The sequence below is a fragment of the Podarcis bocagei genome (genome assembly GCF_964188305.1).
Source record: "Podarcis bocagei genome assembly, chromosome: 7".
In the NCBI taxonomy this organism is placed as follows: Eukaryota; Metazoa; Chordata; class Lepidosauria; order Squamata; family Lacertidae; genus Podarcis; species Podarcis bocagei.
In genome coordinates, this window is record NC_138132.1 from 38768330 (window position 1) to 38784078 (window position 15749).

General features: G+C 44.0%; 1 protein-coding gene across 1 annotated transcript in view; it reads left to right on the plus strand.

Moving 5' to 3' along the window:
• The window catches only part of CHST8 (carbohydrate sulfotransferase 8), a 250365-nt gene that overhangs the window by 30925 nt on the left and 203691 nt on the right, over window positions 1–15749 (plus strand). The gene's annotated exons all lie outside the window — the stretch shown is intronic.

Sequence of the window (15749 nt, forward strand, 5' to 3'; positions counted from 1 at the left end):
TCCTGCCCCACCTGATGCTCCTCTCTGGCTGCCACTCGTCTTGCTTGAGGTGCAAAGTGGAGGTTTTTGTTAGAGGATGGAGAATGAAGTGGTTGCCTAGCAACCAGGGGTAGGGGGCCATGTGTTTACAGAGCTGGACAGGATCCAAGATCTGGGCACCCTGTCTTTTACCCAGCTGGGAAAGTATCCGCAGCTTTTCACCTCCCCTGCCCCTGTTCCATTTTGGGTTTTTGCAGTCGATGGCTTAAGCATTCTGATTTCGCAATACTGTCACATGGTCTGCAATGTACTCTGAATTTAGGCTAGGGGTCCTTAATATTTGGTAGTATTCAAATAAGATACTGATTTGCCAGAAGCCTGACATTTGGTATGGAAACATAGGCACACCAAGATCTGTTTCAATATTCCTGAGCAGCTTACAGAAAAGTGAATCATTCATCTGAATATGTAAAAGTTATCCTGGTATTTGACATTTTCTGGAATATTGTACAGATTCCTTACCAAGTGATGTGCATCACAATTTGGCATCCCCATGACTGAAACAGCTTTCCCTGTCTGCCCCCATCCCTGATCTCTTGGATTGGGAAAATCTGAAGGTGGATTCTAAGTAGGTTTTTTTGGGGGGGGGATATTTATATTTTAAGTTTCCAATAGATACAAAACAAGAACAGCTTAAAAGAACAGCTTAAAAAGAGAACGGGGTGGGGGGCGGGAAAGAGTCCTAGGCATGAATAATAAGTGCAGTTGTCTGTGGGTTGAACGTCAGCTTCCAGATTAAGAAAAAAAGCATGAAAATCTTTCCTGTGTGAAGCAGAGTGTGAAGTTATCATTTAACCATCAAGTGTAAGTCCAGATTTGCCGGACTTGTGATGATGGTTGTCTTGAGAATGACAGTTTTGCTGGATAAAAGAAGGATGCTGCACCACAGAGCCTGGCGATTCTTCTTCTTTTAATTGTTATTTATTGCTATTTTTAATGTTATTTGTTATTTGTTTTTTAAAAGATCCTGGTGATTTTTAATAACTGGTTCCACCTATCTAGTGTAAGATCTTGGGCTGATTCTAAGTACTTTTGCCTCAATGTGGTTCAGTCCTTCATGCAACTGGGAACCCTGATAGTTTATCCAAACTGGTACCCATTTGTTCCAGTCAATGTTCATGGGAGAAGGAGGCATCTCCTAGGACATGGTTATGGTTACCTAATTCTCAGCTTCATGGAGAACCTACCAGGTACGCTGACAAATCTTTTTGAGACTAAGGAACACATTTACAGTTTGCTGGCCATTTGAAGTTCACGCAGCTGTGATGCACAAGGCCAACACATGCACACTCATTCTCCCTGGTATTTATGCACCCACACCCATACATAAATGCCCCTCACATACAACACACACAAGAAGCATACAGACAAACTGGTGCAAATGAGCTGGAGGGCAACCAAGATGACCAAGGGACTGGAAACTAGACTCTAAGAGGAAGGGTTGAGGGAGTTAGAGACGTTTAGCCTGGAGCAGAGGAGACAGAAGAGGTGACATGATAGCCATCTTAAATATCTGAAGGGCTGTCACATGAAAGATGGAGCAAGCTTGTTTTCTGCTGCTCCAGAGGGTAGGACTCACATGGATTCACGTGGCAAGAAAGGAGATTCCATCTAAACACGAGGAAGAACTTACTGAGGGTAAGAGCTGTTCAACAGTGGAATGGAGTCCCTTCAGTGGAGGTTTTGAAACAGGTTGGATGGCTATCTGTCAGGGATTCTTTAGGTGGATTCCATTTGTGGAATGCTGCACCCGGGGAAACATACCTGGCGCCATCAGTATCAGATTTCATATGACAGGCTAAAACCATATTCATTCCCCATGCTTTTGGTTGCAAACATGGATCATGCTTTGGTACAGTTTCTGGCTTGATTCATAGCATTCATTTTTTAGTAGAGTGGGATAGGATTTGTCCTTTTTATACTTCTTGCTCGATGAGCACCCATGGAATTCTTTTCTATTGTGTTTTCGCTATGTATTTAATTTTTAAATGATTGCCAAGCCCTTTTGTATTTTATGGATTCGTAAGTCACTTGGAGACATCTTCTTGTAGAGATGAAATACGGTAATAATAATGGTAATAGTAATAGACAGTCACTGGAGTACTAGACACATACTAAAGACTGTGATACGAAAGACCTCCCCACTGAGCATTCAGTGTTTTTATTCATCCCATAATAACTCTGCTAACCTACCTGACTCTAGGAATCATTTCAAGGCAAGTCTTGCCTGTCTTCCTGGTACTTGATTCATATTCGGAGGCAGAGTATAAATTGTGGCTATTGAAAAGAGACTGGTGGAAGGAGAAAGGATCCAGTCTAGGGTGGCAAAGTGGACCTGCCTCATAATCCCTCTTCGATGTTTGTGCTAATGATGTATTGATTATTGATTAGAAGGTCATGGAAGTGTATTCCTTTAATCTAGTTGGTGGGTCTTCCATTTCCAAACATCTCTTTCACATATTTCCCTCTTTCTCTCCCAGTTCTTTAATATCAACAAGCTGCTTCATATTTTACACCTGGGAGGAAAAAAAATTCCTGAGTATCAAATGCACTCGTGCATAGAGTAATTTGTTAATGTTGTGTTGATTTTATTAATATTACATTGAACAGCTTGGCTGTGCCCAGTGGAATGTTTGACTTTTCCTTTTTAAACAGCAGACCTCTGAGCCAAATGGCAAACTGCTTTTCACGCCCCTCCTTTGAAATTTCATAAGAACAGAAGAAGAGGCTGGATACTGGATCAGGCCAAAGGTCCATCTAGTCCAGCATCCTGTTCTCACAGTGGCTAGCCAGATGTCTGTGGGGAACTCACACACAGTTTCAAACAACTGATATTAATAAACATTACTTCCCCTGACTGTGGGGACAGAGCATAGCCACTGCATCTAGTAGCTATCAATAGCCTTACCCTCCCATAACTAAACAGTGCTTACATCTGGCACCATGGTCTGTGGAGAGCTGGCCTTAAATATACAAGCATTTAAAGTTTTTGTATTTGTTTGCACACATAGTAATAGTTTGTGCTTCTTTAGATCCAGATGATAGTATCTTGGGTGAACTATAATCTATAGACCTTCAGTTTTCATTTTGTAATAAAGAGTAAGTTTCTAGCATTTGTAGAACCTGAGATATGATGAAACACATACAGGCACTATTATTTTCAATTTATTTTTTTTGTGTGTGAAAAATTAGTCTGCTCCCAGCTTTCATTGTTTTACTCCCACCACCACCTCACCACCACCAAAAAAATTCTATGGGTAGTATTTAAGTTTGTCACAGATCTGAAAGAATGGAGAAATAAAGTATGGCATTGGACTTCCCCACACTCCCTTGACCAGTGGGTGTAGAAGGTTATTTGAGTAAGTAACAGCCACAGGTAACTGATCTGCCTGGAAAACAGCAATTTGGATGAGGCCTAATGTCACTAGGGATGACGGAGGAAATTGATTTCTGTGGATTCTAATACAAAGTGACATCCTAAGTTTTTGTGTGGATCAGAACTCATTTATCAGATTTCACTCTTTCCAAATGTTCCAACACCATTCTTGGCTGAAAACACTCTTATACTGAGAGAAAATATGGTTAGAAATTTATATTTTGAGAGAAAGTATTTTTTTAAAAAAATACATATTAATGTAATATTGAAATGCAAGTTGGGTGTGTGGCTTATATATATATATAAACAAATAAATACATTGCAGATTCATACAGAAATGGAATGGCAAGGGCTTATGAGTGTGAAGACATGAGGAGGTGACGTAGCAAAAAATATATAAATAAAAAATCCATCCCTAAATGTCTTCGGTGGGGAGCATGTCTCATCTCCTCACATCAGAAGACACCCTGTTCTTAGAGTGGCTGACCAGACGCCCCAATGGGAAGCAGAACCCAAGTGCAACAGCATTCCTCGCCCAATCAGGTTTCTAGCAACTGTTATTCAGAAACATTACTGCCTCCAAAAGTGGAAGCAGAGCATATCCATCATGGCTAACAGCCACCAATAGCCCTCTCCTCCTCCATGAATTTGTCTAATCCTCTTTTAAAGCCATTTAGGTGGTGGCTATCATTGCCTCTTGTGGGAGTGAGTTCCATAGTTCCATTGCTACTTTGCATTCCAATCTCTTTAATTCTACGTTCTTTGCACAAGAGGGGAATGAGGTCAGCCACTGCTTCATGATCCATCCCATGGCCTTGGCAGGATCCATGCCTTCTGAAACTGAAGTCGTTTAGATGTTTTAATCTGTCTGTTCCCTGCATTCCAGCCCCTTTTCTGGACTGTGTTTTTCTTCCTTAGCACACAGGGATGCAACCCCCCCCCAACAATTCTGTACTCCGTGCCTGCGTGCAAATTAAGGGTTGAGTTGTGCCAAATTGTTCCTCCAGCTTGTTCCGCACTCTTTACATTTCCTCCGTGTTTCCCAGCAAAATGAAATCATTAAATACACAGCGCAAATTACTAAACCTGTTCCATAATCACACACACACACATAATTGACAGGGTAAGAAGCTCAGATTGCAGCAAGGCATGCAGCAAAATGTTTATGGCTCAGTCTTCTCCTCTCCCCCCCTCCCCCAAGTTTAAAGGTCAACAAGAATATTTTTCTATAATTTGACAGGCACACGAGAAGTAACGCGACTCATTTGTGGTCAGGTAATTCACAAAGAAATCTATAAATCAAGCTAAGAGGAATATTAGATCATGCTCATATCTGAACCCATCTGGCTCGGTTCAAGAAAGAAATCAATAAGAGACAGGACGCTCGGAATTACCAATGATTTATGCCCTTGCATCCTGGGAGAGGAACATTTGCAGTTTGAGAGTCTCCTCCTCTGAGGGATGGCCTCTTTGCCCATGCAGTCATTTGGGGGAAGGAAATATTTTCAAAGGCACCAGTGATGCCATGTGACTTCCCAAGTGGTGTGCCCCAGGAGCTCCAACAACATTGCAGAGGATTTTTGGGTACTCCTCTCAGATCATGTGGCACAGCCATTTGGACAGCATAATGTCTTGGGACTGTCCCTGCAACTACGCTCACAGGGATAGGGTGTGGGTGGGTGCAACGGTAACGGTGCGGTCTCTTACAGCAGGGGTCAGCAAACATTTTAAGGAGGGGGCCGGTTCACCACCCCCCAGACCCTTTGGTGGGCCAGACTGCACGATTGGCAGAGGGGGGCTTCTCTTCCCCCTCTCTCCCAGCCCCTCCCCTCCCCCTGCTTTCCTGCCTCCTCCGCCGCTCTGCCTGCAGTTGGGAACGGGCGGTGGTGGTGGCGCCTCTCCTTTCCAGGCCAGCTTTCCCAGGTGCCAGGCATGGGGCCAGCAGGCGCACCAGGCTCCAACCGAAGCCCCGTGACATGCCCATCATGATGCCCACAGCATGGCCATGGACAGAGAGGCCGGCCGGCGGGTGTTAAGTCTGGGCCATGCCTCAGCGCATGGGCATGAAGACTTCAGATTGGCTGGCACCAATCAAAGCCCAGATCCCTTCCTCCGCAGGGCGGGGGAAAGCCGGGAGGGAGGAGGTGCCGCTGCAGTGTGTGGGGGGGGGGATTGCGCCCGAAAAAAGCAAAAAATAAAATAAAATGGCGCAGCCCAAATAATCGTGTTGATCCAAGCGGTGATTCCAGGACTGTCTGCGGGCCGGATCCAGAGGGCTATTGGGCCTGATCTGCCCCGCGGACCTTAGTTTGCCAACCCATGTCTTACAGCTTCTGGAGGGGCTGAGCTTGCCACTCTCTTTCTTCAGCCCTAAAAGGCTCTGAGAATGGCCTTCAAATCACTGGAGTAGGGTGGGGTCCTTCCCTCAGGTTTACAATCTGAAAAGACATGACACAAAAGGAAAGTGAATCTGGAGGGAGGATGAGATAAGCAAATACTGAATGTGTGTAGAAGCTTACTGGGGCCAGGCCACCAATGAGGTGGGGTGACCTTAAGCAGCAGTTGTGGCCACCAGCTGTTCCTCTCTGGCCTCTTTTAAGTCTCCTGCTGCCATCAGGGCAGACAGGGTCTGTGGAGGAGGAGGCTGTGGCAGCAGGAGGACTGTGGAGGAGATGATGGCACAAGCTGGGCGGAGCAGTGGAGGAAGAGGTAGTGTCAGGGGGCTGCAGAAGAGAAAGAGGAGGAGGGTGGCATCCCCCCCCCCACTCAAGTGGCAAAACATCCTGGGCCAGCCTTGATGCTTACCCATTTGCAGAACAAGGAAGTAGTTTTTCTCAGTGCAGAATCATGCAAACTCATCCTTAATATGCTGCTCTCACTATGGATGGATTCTAGGTCCACAAAGGTAGGTGTGGTTCCTTGATACACATCTGAAAGCCTCTGGGAGGAGGTGTGTGATTCCTCAGCTGGAGTAGGCTCAGGACAGGTGAGGATCACCTGCCTCATCAAGCCCAGATGCTGCAATCAGCATGAAAAGTATAAAAGGGTAGCAGAGCTAAGGGGCTGTGTCTGCTCAATTAACCACATTGATGGGCCTTGACTTGGACCTCCATGGGAATGTGCTTTGGGTTTGACTCTGGACTGTATCCTGACTGCTGGACTTTGCTACTTAAATTGACCCTGAAGATTGTTTCCTGACCTTTGGACTTTGCTTGTGTGGATCAACCCTCAGACTTTGAACTTGCCATACTGACTTGCATCCAGGTAGGACAGGAGTTCAGGAAAACATGTCACAGATGAATGAAGAAGGAAGTGGCAATTGCAGTCTTGATATTTACCCCCTCACAATGTGGACACAACCCCTATTGCTCTGGCCACTTCCATCCATTTTCACATGGGGGCATAATGCAGAATCAATTTCCGTTCAGCTTTTATTTCCGGAATGAAATTAGCTCATGAAAAAGAGCTTATCAAGGGCATAAAATATGCAAGAGACCCAGGTTATGTGTGGACTAGGTAGGAAAACCAAGATCTCAACATGCATTGAATGCAGAATATCATGTATGCAGTCTCAGGTTAGGTTTCTTTAGGTACAAATTCATCTAATGACCAGCTGGGGTTCAAGGAGCAAAGGGGTCAAAAAGTGCTAGTCTTTCAGCCTGGACCAATGCAGCCACACTGGGTTCCCATATCTCCTCTGCTGCAGCCCATATGCCTTTGTGTGAGGCTGGTTCCCCTCTTTCTTGCCTTGTAGGTGGGCTATTGTCATGCTGAGGCATCGGTAGGGGTGGGAAAGGAGGCTGTCTGACAAGAGCTTGGCATTTACAAATCTATGGTGTGACCACATTTGCAATACAATAGCTCTGTTCACCCCACTTTGAAAATGATACTGTAGCATGGAAAAGGTTCAGAAGAGGGAAACCAAAATGATCAAGGGTTGGAGTTTTCGGTTTAGGGAAAAGGTGAGCATGGCATAGAGAAAGTGGATGGGGATACCCAGTGGCGTAGCGTGGGTTGTCAGCACCCGGGGCAAGGCAAGTAATTTGTGCCCCCTAACCCTAACCCCCGAATCCCCGCGGCGGGGTGCGCTCCCGCTGCTCGGTCCCAGCGCCTGCCAACCTAGCAGTTCGAAAGCACCCCTGGGTGCAAGTAGATAAATAGGTACCGCTTACCAGCGGGAAGGTAAACAGCGTTCCGTGTGCTGCGCTGGCTCGCCAGATGCAGCTTTGTCACGCTGGCCACGTGACCCGGAAGTGTCTCTGGACAGCGCTGGCCCACGGCCTATAGAGTGAGATGGGCGCACAAACCCCAGAGTCTGTCAAGACTGGCCCGTAACGGGCAGGGGTACCTTTACCTTTACCTTTAACCCTAACCCCCAGATGTTGCGCCCGGTGCGGCCGGCCCCCCCTGCACCCCCCACGCTACGCCACTGGGGATACCACAGGAGGGAAGAGTGATCCTGCTCTCAGGTCCTGCTTGTGAATTTCCCACAGCCCTCTGGTTGGCCACTCTTAGAACAGGTTGCTAGACCAGATGGGCCACTGGCCTGATTCAGCAGGGTCTTACTATGTTCTTATCTTGCGTATTATTCATTCATTCATGTGTTTAATGCATTTATATACCACCTTTCTCCCAAGTTGGGATTCAGGCTTAAACTGTGATGTGTTTATGCAACTATTCAAATATATCTGAGATGAGACGTGATATCACTGGTGGGGGGAGGGGGTAGAGAAAGAGAACACTCTAATTTTGTGGCAAGGTTAGAAAATGTGGTTGGCAGCTGTTCCTGCATCCTGAGATGAGACATTTTTACAACGTATTCACAGGGAAATAAATTTAAAGAGCAGTTTTTGATTACAGTTGCTGGAGAACAGACCATTTGTGCTGTGCCATTCTTTTCTGAATGACTCGGTGCTCTTGGGGCCAAACTGGATGTGACTGGGGAGTTCTGTGACTGGATCTCCTGAGTAGAGAAGGAGGAAAACTCATCCAGTTGCCATTTTAATACAAACTTAGAGAATTTGCATTTCCTGAACCAATATACAAACTGAAACACAGCTTTCCTTTCACATCCCCACTTCTCTGAATTCTGTAAGATTGCAAAACCGTGTGTAGTGAAAAGTGCATGTAAGAGTGGCTATATTAGTTAAAAAAAAATAAAGCAGAAAAATGCATTCTATGCTTGCAAAAAAAGCATTTATTAGGCAAATGCCCATAAAATACACACACATTTTAAAGCAAACTCTGTTTTCAAAAAAGCTTTCCAATTGATGTAGAAATGGGACAGACTTAAGAGTGGGAATATGAGAAACTGAAAGAAACTGAAATTGACAGATTCATCCTTCCTGAAATGAATAGGTTCATCCATGCCTAGCTGTAAGTTTTTGTCCCACTTATAAATGGATCTGGCTCACAGAACAGAGCAACGGAGTTTAAACCTTTCTGCCTTCCATTTTCCCAATGAAAACTCACTCCCCACAACTGGCTATTTGTTATAGGCACATCATACCTAGGGGGGGGGGAGTGCAGACATTTTAGAAAAATGGTGAGTGAAGACTATGAAATTATACATGGTGTAGAGAAAGTGAATAAGGAACTATCCCCTCACGCCAGTCCTAGAATCCCAGAGTCATCCAGTGATTCTGGTTAGGCAAAAGGAATCACTTATTCACACACTGCATAGTTTAAACTGTGACATTTGCTACCACAAGAACCATTTGGATGGCTTTAAATGAGGATGAGACAAATTTGTCATAATGTCACTAGTCATAATGGGTATAACCGAATCCCAGTTTCAGAGTTGGTATGCTGTGAATGCTTGTTGCTGGGGGTCCTGCTATTGCCCTTCATGTTTTGCTTGTGGGTTTCTTTTGGGACAGGGTGAGGAAAGCCAGGACCACAGGTCAAATATGTGGTCCTCCAGGCTTTTCTGTGTGGCCCTCAGTCCACACCCCTCATCAGCCCTGCTCTGTGCCCATCTTTAGTGCTGGAACTGTGATAATTCAGGCCTGAGGGAGGATGCGGACAGCTATTTCTGTGTGTCTTTCTATGCAGAAACCTTATCCTTTTGTGTGGCTGAAATGAAGCACGTTGTACAAAGGCACATCCCTTGCTTAGCCTAGAGGATGGAAGGAGCTGTCCATTTTGGTCCTCTCTATTTCTCGTTCTTCCAATCTTAAATGCAGTTCTCTGCATTTCTGCAACAATCTGTTGGTTTCTTTAAAAAAAATAATCCTCATGAGAATTCTTCAGAATTTCAGTACGACTTTCTCCCAGGGAGCACATTTTTAATTCAGCTTAACTGATATATACGGTTTTGCAAATTGTTTTCCCTAACAGGACAATTTTTTGCACATTGTTTTCACCAATAAATGCATTCTTAGGTACACTTTCTCCTAATATAAGCATTTTTGTAAATACTGTAGTGTTTGGCTAGAGAACAGCACCACAACATTCAGATAAGTGCAGATTTCAGAGGATGGATGTGTGTATTATTTCACAAATCTGATAGATTGAGCTTTGTATGTGAACTGAATCAAACTTATGCCCACTTTTGCCTCTGGAGCCATGCACCACTGGTGTGTGATTCCTGGAAGGATGCTCACAAAGAACCATTGGACTGAAAATGGCCTCAGTCCAGTATACCTGAAGGAGCATCTCCACCCCCATCGTTCTGCCCGGATACTGAGGTCCAGCACCAAGGGCCTTCTGGCGGTTCCCTCATTGTGAGAAGACAAGTTACAGTTACAAGTTACAGGAAACCAAGCAGAGGGCCTTCTTGGTAGTGGCACCCGCCCTGTGGAATGCCCTCCCATCAGATGTCAAAGAAATAAACAACTATCGGACTTTTAGAAGACATCTGAAGGCAGCCCTGTTTAGGGAAGCTTTTAATATTTGATTAATTACTGTATTTTAATTTTTTGTTGGAAGCCACCCAGAGTGGCTGGGGAAACCCATCCAGATGGGAGGGGTATACATAAATTATTATTATTATTATTATTATTATTATTATTATTATTATTAGTTCCCCTTCTGTGCCATATGAGTATGTGACTAGCCACTGTCAAAGCAGAATGCTGAACTAGATGGTAGGCCTTTGCTCTTAGAAAGCTGGACTTACTTGGATCCTTGCAGTATATTGGCTTTTTTCCTTTCAGTTCTTTTCTTTTTTACTTCAGAGTTGCTTAAAAACAGAACCAGTTTCTATAGGGTGGCAAGGTCAGATTCACACACATACCCCCACTTCAAGCAAAGGGTCCTCCTCCCCAATAGCGCAACCCTTCTCAGTTTTAGTTTGCAGGGCACCTAAAAAGGCCACAGGCAGTGTGAACCAATTCACGATTTTCATGTCTTGCTTGTTCCAGGTTAAAGGGCAACCATGGAAGCTACTTTGTCTGAGACAGGGGTGGAGAAAACTGCCAATTTTGCTTTTCCTTGCTTTCTTGTTTTTCCAAGCTTCTATTCAGTTCATATTCCAACTTCAGTTTGCTTTAAAAAAAAAAAAAAGTCCTCACAGAAATTCACCAGCATTTTTTAAGTGTGCCTTTCTCTCAGCAAGACACATTTACCGCTTTCCTGCAATCATGCGGCATACAAATTTTGTGAAATAAATAAGCTTTCTGTGCAACTTGGCCTATGTTCCCTAACAGCGAAAGTTTTTGTATGTTACTTTTGCTAATTTAAGAATTATATGTACACTTGCCCCAGTATACACATTTTCTGGTCAGAGAACTGCTTTGCAACATTCAGAGTACAGAAGCTTTGGGAGGAAAGCTGGGTTTTGGTTTTAGGAAGTAAAAATTAGTTAGACTTACATTAAAATAACCTTTTGGGGGGAAGGTGGAGGAGAGGGTGATGGCAGAGCAACTGCCTGTGTTTCTGGATGACACATAATATCTGGATCCAGTTCAATCTGGGTTTGGGCCTAGTTTCTGGACTGAATCCCCCTTGTATATAATGAAATGAAAAAGGTATTTAAATATACCTTCCCTAAGAAACCAGAGGCCTTTCTCCTGGGCATTGTCGGCCAATCGGTGCAAAAGAAAGACAGAATATTTTTTATGTATGCTACAACAGCAGCAAGAATACTCATCGCAAAGTATTGGAAGACACAGGATCTACCCACCTTGGAAGAATGGCAGATGAAGGTGATAGACTATATGGGACTGGCTGAAATGACTGGCAGAATCCGAGACCAGGGAAAAGAGATGGCGGAAGAAGATTGGAAGAAATTTAAGAATTATCTTAAGAAATATTGTAAAATTTATGAATTTTAGAATGATGTGGTTTTTAAAATCAAATGGAGTACAGCTGTAAAGATTAAGTGAAAGGAAAGTAAGGATGATAATTAGATAAAATTAAGGGTGAGGATTTGCTGAACTAAATTTTTGAAATGGGAATGCAGAAAGGGGAGGTATGAGGAGGTCGGTGAAATAAGTTTTATGAAAATAAGGTATTGAAACTATACTTGTTCTTTCTTTTTTATTTTATTTCTGTTTGTGTTTGTGTGTACTGATATAATTTGTAAAATCCTAATAAATATTTATATATATATATAAAAAGAATCCCCCTTGTTCGCACTGATGGATGACCATCCTTGGTGACCTCTCCTCCTACATTGGGAGAGGGAACACTGGGAGTGTGACCCTGCCTATCTCTCAGCAGCCTTTGATACCATTGACCATTATATCCTCTCCTGAATGGGATGGGTATTGGAAGCAGTATCCCAGTGGTTCCATTGAGTGGTTCCAGTAGCACTATTCTAGAATGGTTCCAGTGGCATGGCTAAGTCCAGAGAGTATCTTTGGGGGAGTACTGTTTGACCCCTTGGCCCTATGAGGTTTTGCAGAGCACTAATTTGTCCCCCATGTTATATAACATCTATATGAAGCCATTTGAAGTGATCACAGTGGAAGAACAGTGCCATCGCATACAGCTGTTTCATCTGAATCAGGAGAGGCTGTACAAGCTTTGGATCAGTGCCTTGATGTAGGGGTCATAGCTGTCAACGTTTCCCTTTTTTAAAGGGAAATTCCCTTATTCCGAATAGGATTCCTCGCAAGAAAAGGGAAAATTGACAGCTATGGTAGGGGTGCTATGGGCAAGGATCAATAAACTGAGTTTGAACCCTGGGAAGACGGAGGCTCTCTGGGTAGCTGGTTCCTGTGTCTGGAAGATAGGCCGGCCACCTGTTCTGGTTGAGGTTGCACTCCTTCTCAAGGATCGGGTAGGTAGCTTAAGGTAACTCCTTGATACATCTTTGTCATTAGAGGCTGAAATGACCTCTGTTTCTAGGAGTGCCTTTTATAGACATCTGGTACACCAGCCAGTGGCATAGCGTGGGGGGTGCAGGGGGGGCTGGCCGCACCGGGTGTAACATCTGGGGGGGCGCTCACACTCGCAGTGCTAAAATCCACAGGTTAGGGGGTGCAAATTACTTGCCTTGCCCCGGGTGCTGACAACCCACGCTATGCCACTGACACCAGCCAGAGCCATATCTGCTTCAGGATCATGTTTAAAGGTTGCACATTGCCCTGATATGTCATGATATGGCAGCATAGAAATGTTTTTATGAATAGAAATAAGTGTCAAATAAAACTGAATTCTTTTTCCAAGCCTCCCCCCCCCAAAAAAAAAACCCAGGAAGCTAGCACCATGTAGAAATCCATTAACCTAAATTTTTACATGTCTGCCTGCGACTCTGGGTTGGGTCTTTTCCAGACGCAGGGCTAATGGTGTAAATACAACAATCACACAAGGCCGGCCAGCCTCCACAGTTTGCCATTATTGGTTTCCCTAATCCCCACACCTGAAAAATGTACAGTCCAAATTTAATCCTACCCCATGTCATATCAGACACTGAAGCCTTTTGATCCGCTTCAGAACATACAGGATTTATTTGAAAGCTTTTTGACATACGCTTCACATCTCTCAACTTAATAAAAAAATCTCCAGCTGGCCTCACGTTCAGCCTTCCCAAGAGGCAAAATGAAAAATGCCAAATTGCCTTGGCATATTCTGGTCATGCCCAGGAGACGAAGGAAGAAATGGGCTGGCAGAGGGTGAGAAATTATTCCAAACATTTAGCGTACGCAGGAGGAGGGTGTCTATGAGCTATCATGACAGGGGGAGAGAGACAGACAGACAGACAGACAGACAGACAGACAGACAGACAGACACCTGAGGGAAGAGAGTATTCGCATTGTGAAAAAGGGGAAAGCTGTAAGAAAAATAATAACAGAACTCTCCCTTTTAAGAAGTGTAAGTTGAAAAAGGAATTAATTCTGATATAATCTTTTAATAACTATTTTAGCCTGGTTTGGGAGTTAAAGTCATTTAACAATTTGATTGCAACTAAGAAATAGTGCCTAGGTTTTCTTCTTTCCCCTTCCCTTCCCTTCCTTTTTACATTTTGTGCCATTCACTTCAGATTGTTAGCTGTTTTCTCATTGGCATTTATAAGCTGCTGCCTGAGAGTTACTTATAAGCTACTGTTCTCAATAACCAGGCCTATGCCTTTAAAACTGGGGGTGGTGGTATTATTTTGTTATTTTACGTATTTTTATACCGCAAACCACCTTGTGATCCTCGGATGAAGTTTATATAAATCTAAATCATCATGATTATCATCAATGGGCCTGATTCAGCAAGGCTACTTACATTCATGAGTTACATGACTCATGATGAAACTCGTGGGGCTAAGTCCTTGAAGGGCTGTTCTCTGTAAGCCTTTCAGGTATAAGAAGGAAGTGTTTCTCCAGTATCTCTTAGTGTTTAAGAACATAAGAAGAGTCTGCTGGATCAGGCCTATGGTCCATGTAGTCCAGCAACCTGCTCTCACAGTGGCCAACCAGATGCCTGCAAACCGCAAGCAGGATTCGAGCCCCAGAGCATTCTACCCTGGCATTCAGAAACCAGGGTAGAAACCGCTGCCTCCAAGTGTGGAAGTAGAGCACAGCCACCCTGGCTAGTAGCCATCAATAGTCACCCCCCCCAATGAATTTGTCTCATCCTCTTCTAAAGCCATCCACATTGGTAGCCATTACTGCCTCCTGTAGGAGCAAGTTCTATAGTTTAAGTCTGCACTGTGTGAATAAGTCCTTTCTTGTATCTGTCCTGATTCTTTCAACATTCAGCTTCATTGAATGTTTGTGCAATGTGAGTGCATGGGGGGGAGGGGGGAGGGGGAGGGAGGGAGGGAGGGAGAGAGAGAGAGAGAGAGAGAGAGAGAGAGAGAGAGAGAGAGAGAGAATACATCATCTTTCAGATGTTTGGGAAATAATGGCCGTGTCTTTTCCTCATACCTCTTAGGATCAAGATAATTTTTTTCAGAACACACAAAAAATGTGCTTGAATACAAATGTGGTTCACCTAGAGAGATTTTTTAAAAATGCAATTCCATTTCCTTGGACTCTTGGGATATTTCCAACATATTCTGTCAGGCATGGAAGCTCCAAGTGTCTCTTTCCTCAAAGTTTATAGAAATTTCTCAATTTGTTTCCAGTGTAATGAATACTGACTGACTCTTGAAACGACACCCAGTTCCCTGAGACAGGAGAAGGACAAGATGAATTAAAGAAACATCCGTATGTACTGCTCATTTCCTGTAGAGGAGATGATGATCCTGGAAATGAATTGTGCACTTTCCCTCTAGCCCCAGTGCCCAAAACAATCTGTGTGCATCTTTACAACCACATAAAGCCCTTTTCTCTGTGATGCTGCCAGTTGTATTGTAAATACATTGGGGATGCAAGCATGCAAGGATTTGCGGCTTGGGCTGATTGTATCTCTCATACACACACACACACACACACACACACACACACACACTTATATATATATATCTACACATACTTTTGTAGGTCAGCTCAGGGTATAAATTTTTATTAGGTCTCTTCTTAAGAATATATTATGGGCTCTGCTTGATCCTATTATTATGAACCCCTTAAGAACAGTGTCATAAAGATGTAACATGCTTCTCTCTGCCCCCTCTCCTGTCAGTTCACACCAAGGACGCCATCCATCAGAAGGTTTTCCAGGACAGTCCCCACTGATATGAATGAAGTTCTGCAAGAGGTGCGCAGATCCCATTTATTTCAATGGCAATTGTGCAGGAAAGCTATCTAGTGCACTGCATGCTAACATCGTAACTATTTTCTTACCTTTTCTGCCCAGAGAGATGTGAGTTAAGGAACTTGGCATGGCTGTGGAATTGTTTCGGATCTGAAATGAATCAGAGGTGCTTTGCAGAAAGCCGAGCGGAGATGAAGTGGCTGGAACAGGAGGGCTCAGAAATCGAAGCTTTGTTGCTCTGCAAACCATCTGCATTTTAGAT